This window comes from Vombatus ursinus, unplaced genomic scaffold, assembly GCF_900497805.2.
Source record: "Vombatus ursinus unplaced genomic scaffold, bare-nosed wombat genome assembly UNPS02014830.1, whole genome shotgun sequence".
NCBI classification, from domain to species: Eukaryota; Metazoa; Chordata; class Mammalia; order Diprotodontia; family Vombatidae; genus Vombatus; species Vombatus ursinus.
The window spans coordinates 36,137,183-36,146,469 of NW_020954608.1; the positions used below are offsets into that span (position 1 = coordinate 36,137,183).

At 40.7% G+C, this 9,287-nt stretch overlaps 1 pseudogene; it reads right to left on the reverse strand.

The window, feature by feature from the left end:
* Positions 1-8,068: 8,068 nt before the first annotated feature.
* LOC114025472 overlaps positions 8,069-9,287 on the reverse strand; it is a 48,090-nt pseudogene continuing 46,871 nt past the window's right edge.

Consider the following 9,287-nt stretch of genomic DNA (forward strand, 5'->3'; position numbering starts at 1 on the left):
TTCAGGGAACAGCTAGCTAAGTGGTACAGTCGATAAAGTGCCAGGCCCAGAGTCAGAAGACTCATCTTCCTGAGTTCAAATCTGGCCTCGGACACTTACTAGCTCTGTGACCCTGGGCAAGTCACTTAACCCTGTTTGCCTCTTTTCCCTATCTATAAAATTAGTGAGAGAAGGAAATGGCAAACCACTTCAGCATCTTTGCCAAGAAAACACCAAATGGGTGACACAACTGAAAAAAAGACTGACCATATACTTCCCCATTTAGACTCCACAAATATCACATGACAAATATATTTTTAAAATATGAAATCTGTATCTTCTATGGGGCAGCAACTTATCTTGTGTAAGGCAGAGATGATCCCATCCAGTGTGATAAGGTTCTGGTAGTGCCTTTATTTGTTTTTGCTCATGATGCTTTTTTTCTTTTAATTGTTGGATCTAAGAGTCCAGAATATTATCTAATCATCTGATATGCAGACCCACTTCTCTGGGGCAATAAGACATTTATCTGTTTCTTCTTAAGGCTGCTATTAACAAATCATATTCGTGACTTCAAAGGCTTTTCTTTGATAGCACTACATTCCCTGCCAAATGAATATTCCTTATACTTCCTTTGAAGCTTCCACTGACTTTCCATATTCCTTCATAAAGTTAGAAGACTGAGAAAGATCTTTCTGCTATTTTTCCACCTGTAGATTAATCCATCCCAGACAGACAAGAATTGATTTTATTTTGAAAGAACTAGAGTAACTTCTGGGAAGATGGCAGAGTATGCGTCATAAGGAAGCCTAGTTCATCAATAACTCTTTAATAATAATAATGACAGCTAATGTTTATACAGAGCTTTAGGGTTTGCAGTGTTCCTTACATATATCATCACATTTGTTCCTCACAATGACCATGTAAGGTAGGTACTATTATCATTTCCATTTTATGAATGAGAAAACCAAGGCAGAGAGAAGTTGACTTGCCTAGGACCATATACCTAGTAAATGCCTGTGGTAGGATTCAAATTCAGGACTCCAAGTCCAATAGTCTATCCATTTTTTCCCACTACCTTTCAAAATTAGAGGTAGAAGTACCTGAAGAAATAAAGCTGCCCCAAATCACTAAAAATAATGAGCAAACTAAAGAAAGACTCCAATAAAATGAGCATATACACATACATGAAAATGTTGTTCATCCTTCATTTTTGAAGAGGACCAATGACATCACAGGTGATGTCTTGACTTGCTTGTGAATCAGATTTAAGTGAGGCAGAGGCATTTAAGTGCAAAGTCATCGGCCTTATTCTGTCTTCCAGAGTCATCAAAGTCCAATGGCAGGACAAAAGTCAGGATGACTGGTAGTGGCCCAGGATGCAGCGTATGATCTTGGCATCTTCAATGTCTAACCAAGCTCTAAGCACTCCATTGGTGCCTGCTTTAGCCTCCTTCACAGCCTTTGGAACAAATTGTTCTCATCCACCCGTTCTGCAAGTCGAGGTCTTCACACGCTTGGGGGTAGACACAGCCCCAACTCACTGATGGGTTTGAGAACTGTCAGTCATCTTCATCTCCCAAGATGATTTAACTGGGCTGAGGCCATTGCACAAGCTACAGCTTCTTGGAGCCACAGGTGAGAGTTGGGTGACAAGTGGACACCAAAGGTGGATGAGCAGCCCTGAAAAGGGCTTGGCAATCCTCACGCCGGAGGTGCTGGTCCTCCCTGAACACCCCACAAAGAAGCACAGGGACATCCACAGAAAACTCTATGGGTAGTGGGAGAGTCAAGGGGGAGTTTAGGATTGGTTAGCAGCTCTGGAGTTAGTTATATAGTTCCATTCAAGTCAGTCCAAACCAGGAACCATTTTGTGGAAGAGACTACTGCGCCTATTGCTGTTGTTGGTGTTCAGTCATTTTTTTTTCAGTTGTGTCTGACTCTTTCTGACCCCATTTGAGGTTTTCTTGTAAGATATACTGGAGTGGTTTTCCATTTCCTTCTCTAGCTCGTTTTATAGATGAGGAAACTGAGGCAAACAGGGTTAAATGACTTGCCCAGAGTGACTCAGCTGGTAACTGTCTGAAGCCAGATTTGAACTCACAAAGGAGTCTTCTTGACTAGAACCAGCACTCCACTTTGCCATCTAACTGCCCTATTACACCTGTATCAAAGGATAGCCGGGGGCTAGAGAGGAATAGGGTCCACTCCATTGGCCATGACATCTTGTAGGGAAGCTACTCACCCATTTGGAGATACCACATCCAACAGGAAAGAGAGACACACACTCCTCAGACAGACATAGACACAAACACAGGAAGACAGTATGAAAGCACTGTCAAGTACCTCTCTGGCAGGAGAAACTCAACTCAAGAGAAACCTAACCTGGCAGTCTGCAGAGAAGAACAGACTCTGGAAGGTTACTGAGGAACCCGCCCAACAGAAAGAGATGCTTCTTGAGGTTCAGAGTCACGGCAGGTTCAAGAGGACTCCATTAAGATAACTATCATATCTCCGATAAATCCTCTCTTCTCCAGTCTACCATCCCTAGTTCCTCTAATAGACCCAAATATGGCATGAACTCAAGGAGAATTCACAATTCTGGTCAACCTTATCTAGGTACTTTCCAGGTCATCAATGTCCTAAAATGTAGCACCCAGAACAAAATACAATATTCCAAATATGGTTTGACCAGGGCAGAACTCAGCACAGCTCTCTACTCCCTCAAATGGGACCATGTCTCAATACAGCCCAAGATCACAATATGTTGGTATTTGGGGTTTTTTTTGGGGGGGGGGGACGCTGCCATATTATACTATTTCTATATATATTGAACTTATAGTATGCAAAACCCTCAGGATTTGTAAAGCTTATTTTTTTAAGTGGAAGATGTAATAATTTTCCCTGGAGAAAGTCACGTCTTCAGTTGACTGGTCCACTACAAATTTATGCTATCTAATCTCAGTTGGTCCTTTACTGCAGGGAGACAATCCTTTCACATTTTGACTGTGTCACTCTTCACAGGGATGGTTACAAATCTTTCCTTCCTCCTCTTACTTCCTACATCATCCCCTCCCCAAATCCTCACAGCTGAGGACTTTACCTCAATTCTTAACTAACAAAATAGGGGCCATTCACCATAGAATCCTCCTTCTTGCCTTCTCCACATTTTACAAGCCCTGGATACCAGCCCTTATTCCCTCCTCCTTTAATCTCCAATGATGAGGCAGCCTTTCTCAACAAAACCAGCCCTTCCATGTGTACCATCCTTTCTTGTTCCTTCGGCGGATTGCCTCCTTAACCACTTCATCACTTTCTGTAATCTTCCGTGCTATTGGCTGATTCCCTGTTACTTACAACCATGCTCAAGTCTCCTCTTTCCTCAGAAAACTATCACTAGACTTTACCATTTTCTCAGGCTATTGTCCTACATCACTCCTCCCTCAGCTCACGTAAGTTTAATTATCACCTCTTTGCTGATGGATCCATATTTCTAGATAGCTCAAGTCTCTTTCCTGAGCTTCAGTTCTGTATCACCAATTGCCTACTGGATATTTTCAAATGGATTGATGTTCAGTCATTTTCCAGTAATGTCTGGCTTTTCATGCTCCCTTTTGGGTTTGGTTTTTTGTTTTGTTTTGTTTTGTTTTTGGCAAAGATATGGGAATAGTTTGCCATTTCCTTCGGTTCATTTTATAGATGACAAACTGAGGCAACAAGGGTTAAGTGACTTGCCCAGGGTCACACAGCCAATAAGTGTCTGAAGCCAGATTTAACTCAGGAAGATGAGTCTTCCTGACTCCAGGCCTGGTACTCTATCCACTGCACCACCTAGCTGCCACTTTCAAATAGATACTGCATAGGTGACTTTGATGTAACAAACAAAACAGAGCTTATCATCTTTCCCTACAAACCTACCCATTGGTGTGCTTAACTTTAATAGCCAGTAGACACCTTCCCCAGGCAACCTTTCCCGATCCCCCTTAACTCTAGTGCCATCCTTCTGTTAATTATCTTCAATTTACCATTTATATAGCTTATTTGTCCATGATTATTTGCATGTTGTTTCCCCATCAGTCTATGACAAGATTGTCTTTTTGTGTTTGTAATCAGGCCTTTCCCTCCAAAGCTACCCCTCTTCTGAACCTCCCTATTTCTGAGGACGCCACTATCCTTCTAGGCACCCAGTTTTACAACTTTGATATCATCCTCAGCTCCTATTCTCACTAACCTCACGTATTCACACTGTTGGCAAACCTTTCTTTCTTTCTCTCTGCAATATCTTTTATATGTCTTTTTTTTTTCCTCTACTCATATAGACTCCAACCTCGTTCAAGCCCTCAGCACCTCTCACCTGGACTATTGCAGTGTTTTCCTAATTGATTTCCTTGCCTTCAGTTTCTCCCTACTTCAATTTGTACCAATATGGTTTTCAAAATGATTTTCCTTAAGTGCCAGTCTGACCATGTATTCATACTTTACCCACCCCCATCCAATTCCAGTGATTCCCTATTACCCCACCCTCCTATCATCTTGCCCCACTTGCCGGTCTTTGGTAGGGGCACAAGGATTCGTCTCCTCAGGGCACGCCAAGCCTCATGTCCCCCGCTAAGTTGACTGCTCTGCTGCTGGACTAGACCTCCCTGGATAGGGGGACTGTTTAAATTCCTCTATTCAAAGCTCTGAGAAATAGGGTTAGTTTATTTGGTTAGCATGGAAATGGTAGAGCAGAACCAGGAGAACACTGTACACAGTTAAGAGCAACATTGTACAATGATCAACTGGGAATGACTTAGCTATGCCCAGCAACACAATGATCCAAGACAATACCAAAGACTGATGAGGAAAAATAGTAGCCGCCTCTGAGGAAGAACTGCTGGAGTCTGAATGCAGATTGAAGCATACTATTTTCACTTTATTTTGTGTGTGTGTGTGTGTGTGTGCGTGTGTGTGTGTGTGTTTCTTTTGGTCTGTTTCTTCTTTCACAACATGACTAATATGGAAATATGTTTTACATGACTGCACATATATAACCTATATCGAATTGCTTACGGTCTTAGGGAGAGGAAAGTGAGAGAGGGAGGGAGAAAATTTAGAACTCAGAATTTTTTAATGAAGATTAAAATTTGTCTTTACATGTAATTAGAAAAAAGTAAAATATTATAAAAAGAAAATGTATAGAACAGGGCAAGATCAGGGCATGAGAGGAGTCTAATTTGCTTAAGATGAAGAATGTATGAAAGAAGATATTGTTATTATTATTATTGGTATAGGGGACTCCCAGATCAGTCAACTTCCCCTACCATTGCAGTTCAACCACTTCTCTTCATTTTATAGTCTTGGAGAACTCCCTAGAGCATTGAGGAGTTAGATGACTTGCCCAGGGTCACACAGTATATATCAGAGGTGGCACTGGTACCCAGATTTCTTGGCTCCGGGGTAGCACTCTATCCACCAATCCAATCTTACTTCTATACAGGGTACTCCAAGAGTCAGTACAACTTTAAGCAATTAAAACTCAAAATTGCATTAAGACTTTTGGAATGTTATTATGATCAGAGCAGCAGTCACATTTATACAGTGCTCAATACTGTTTACAAAACATTTTCACTGGAATCCTGTGAACTAGGTAGTGTAAATATTATTTTCCCCATTTAGCACCAAAAGAGTGGAGATCAGGCTCACTTGCGGAGTATAATGCCATAGCTGTAGATTGGTCAGGATGTCCCCCCCCCCCAAAATGCTGAAGCACTTGCCCTACTGTCTCAGGCTAGCTTCCTCTCAGCTTAGTCTAGGGTTTAGAATGTAAAGATATTTGTATCCAAAACTTTATACATTTCTAGGTAGTGTCTTGTATCATCCCCACTTCAACCTCAGGGAAAATCTTCAAATATAGCTTTTGAGTCATTTCTCATTAAAATTCTTATCTCCTTCCTGACTTTGTCAGGAAGTCATCCAGACTTAATTTGTTACTCAAAAATATATACATTATAGTTTTGAGAAACTTTAATGAATGAAATAAAAATCAAATAAATACAATATTAAAACCTCTAACAGCTGAGTGCTGCTCATTAAAAAGGTCATCCATCTCTATTTCCAACCCCAACAGCTGCTACTGCAATTAAAAACTGAGGGCACAACTCCACCCCCCCCAAAGGAACAGACGTTCCCAGAAGCTCTTTGCAGAGAAAGGCTGTCATTTGCTTCTGATGGGACGATAGATAGGAGGGCATGCTAGACCAGGAGGCAGGAAGACTTGGTGTGATAGGACCATCAATTCCCTTTTTCTTTCCACATACAACTTAAACCTAAAAAAAGCTGCCCCTGATCCCGAGTGGCTCATTTCCATATGGAGAAGCCAAGTATTCTCATCTCATAACCTTGCTGTGTGAGGGCAAAGCAAACTTGGTGTGAAATGTTTGAAGTCTTGCAAGCGCCTCATTTTGTCCCGATGTTGAACCTGAATTAAGAAAGAACTGGCTTGTAGATGGGCCAGTAACACTTTGATTTTAGTCCCTCTTTTAAATTTACCGGCTGCATCACCCTGAGTAAGTCTCTTTAAGCCCTGCTTTCTTTATCTGTAAAATGAAGAGGATGGATGGGATGGCCTCTAAGGTCTCTTCTGGCTCTATATGATCCTATTTTCTTATTTTGAGCCTTAAACCATTTCCCCCAATTTTATAGCTATGAAGATGGGGCAAAAATGGAAGTTCTCACCCCATGATTTTGACTAGTCATAGTGATCCCACTATAACTTCTGTGGGTTCAGCTGTTGGTCCCTGTCCAATTTCCTGGTGATCTTTCTACAATGTTTGCCACTGTCAACAACATTGTCTTCATGAACACTTTTTTTCCTATGACTTCCATGGGACTAAATCTCCTTTGCAGGGTCTTGCTAACCACACTAGGTATTCTGCAAAGCTACGTCCTAGACCACCTTTACTTTTCTAAAGATCCTTGCCATCAGCTCCCGTGTCTTCATTTATCACCTCAGTGCAGGTGGCTTGCCAATCAACGTGAAACACTTTGCTTCAGTTTGACACAGGCAGGACCCAGGTTTATCTCTTAAGTACTGCAGAGTACTGGATGTAGAGTGAAGATGACCCAAGTTCAAATCCTACCTTAGACACTTACTATCTGTGTGACCCTGAGTAAGTCACTTGACCTCTCTCCTCTTCAGTTTCCTTATCTATAAAATGTGGTGATAATAGCACCTACCTCATAGATTAGTTGTGGGGATTAAATAAAGTAAAAAACTTCATAAACCTTAAAGCACTATATTATTAATAATGTAGCTGTTATTATTAATAACACCAGGAGATAGGGTTTGAGGTGGTCATTCAAATGCTAGATTTAAGCAGGTCACCAGGTGGTGCTCTAAGTGTAAATACCCCAGCTAACTCACCAGAGAGCCAGGAATCAAATGGTTCCAGGGGGTTGCTGTATCCAATTGAGCCACTAGATGGCACTCAAAGCTTGAACTATATCACTATACTCATGGCCACAGTGAAATGACAGTTTTGGCCATTTTTTGGGGTGGGGAGGTGGGGAAGGGTAATCAGCAGCTCTAGTACCTTCTAGGGATCTTATCTAATCTAAAGGTATGATTAAATCTCATCATGATTCACAACTAGTCTGGTTATCGTGATTCATAACTAGCTTGGTTCATACCCCTATTCCAATAAGATTTCCATTTCTTTCCCAATTTCATGTGACCCAAAAGTACTCATTCACCTGTAGGTTAAAAAAACTCTACTGCTATAGAGAAGACATAATTAATAATGGTGACTTTAAAACTCTTGATTGCAATGGGCAATTAGCCATTCCTATAGTTGCAACTATAAGCTCTGGGGTCACTTCTCAAATCTTCATTCTCTCTGGCAACTCGAGTATCCAGAGGTTGACTCTTTGTTACTTTTCCCTATATGACTCTAAGGATTAACAATCAAGGATTTCAGGGATGTCCTCCTCCCTCTCCCCTCCCTTCTCTTCTCCTCTCCTTTCCTCTCCTTTCTGACTGTACAATTGCTTTATTCTAAATTTCTGGAGCATGTGATGAGAAGGACACAGTTTCCTCTGAGGTTCAATTTTAAAGATGCTCAATTGTCTGATGAGGCCAATAAGAATACTTTTCTTATCCAGTTTGGTTTGCTCAGTTTGATTTGAGGGAAGGCTTCCTTCACATTCTCAATGGCCATCATTTCAAATGGAATTATATAATTGATCCCCAACTGTTTTAAAGTTCTGTAGTCTTAGTCTTCAAAGCCTCTGTGAAAGCAGCCACACTTCTGGCATCTTATTGTTCTTCAGCACCCACCAGAGCAGTGAATCAATCCTCACAAGAAATTTGCAGGACACTAAACTTCTCAAACTCATTCACAAGGCCAGCCTTGGCCACATTGTCTTTTGTAGAAAGATCAATTGTTGATTGGTAGCTTCTCAGACAGGGTCGCCAACCTGGTGGCAAGAGACTCATTATGAGATTTCAGGGCGCTAGCACTGGCTTTCTGGTTTTGAGGTCTGATCGCTTCAATTGCTGTCCAGTCAATAACTTTTAAAGGAAGCTTTCATTCAACTTTCATTTCATCTTGGAACTCTTCACTGACCCTGTCATTACATAGCCTTCTGCCTCAAAATGTCTCTCTACAGCTCACAAAACCTATCCTCCCTGCAGTATGCTTCCACCCATGAATCTAAGCTTATGTCAATTAGTCATCCAGACTTAATTAGCTTTTAGGAAGGGGCATTTACCAAGGTGGTTTTGTAAAAATAGTTGATACAAAATGTTCCCCTAAAAGTAAGAGTCACACTCTACCATCAATACATACAAGAGTCCAAGAGAAAGTGGGCTCAAGCTTAGCACATGGCCAAAGGTCATCTCACAGCTCTGGGAAGTCCTTTTGCTGGATACCTCAAGATGTTTCCCTTAGTTACATATAGCTTTTCTGCTGGGCTCTTTGTAGATCTGCTTTCCTTATCCTGTCTTACGTGCCCTTGATTTTCTTCTTTTGATCAAATTATCTCACTATTTTTAAAAATCTCCTAGGATTAAATTATTTAGTATCCATATAAGTTTGAATGATTTCTTCAAAAACCCTTTATTGTTAATAATTTTTATTGATTTGTGGTCAGCAAAACATGTATTTTATAGTTTTGCTTTTTGGTATTTGTGTATGAAGTTGTGATGCCCTAGCAGGTTGTCAGTTTTTGTAAAGGACTGATGAGGAAATATATTTATTATAAAATATAATAATTATAATTACTTAGGAATATATTTATATTATAAAATATAATAATTATAATTACTT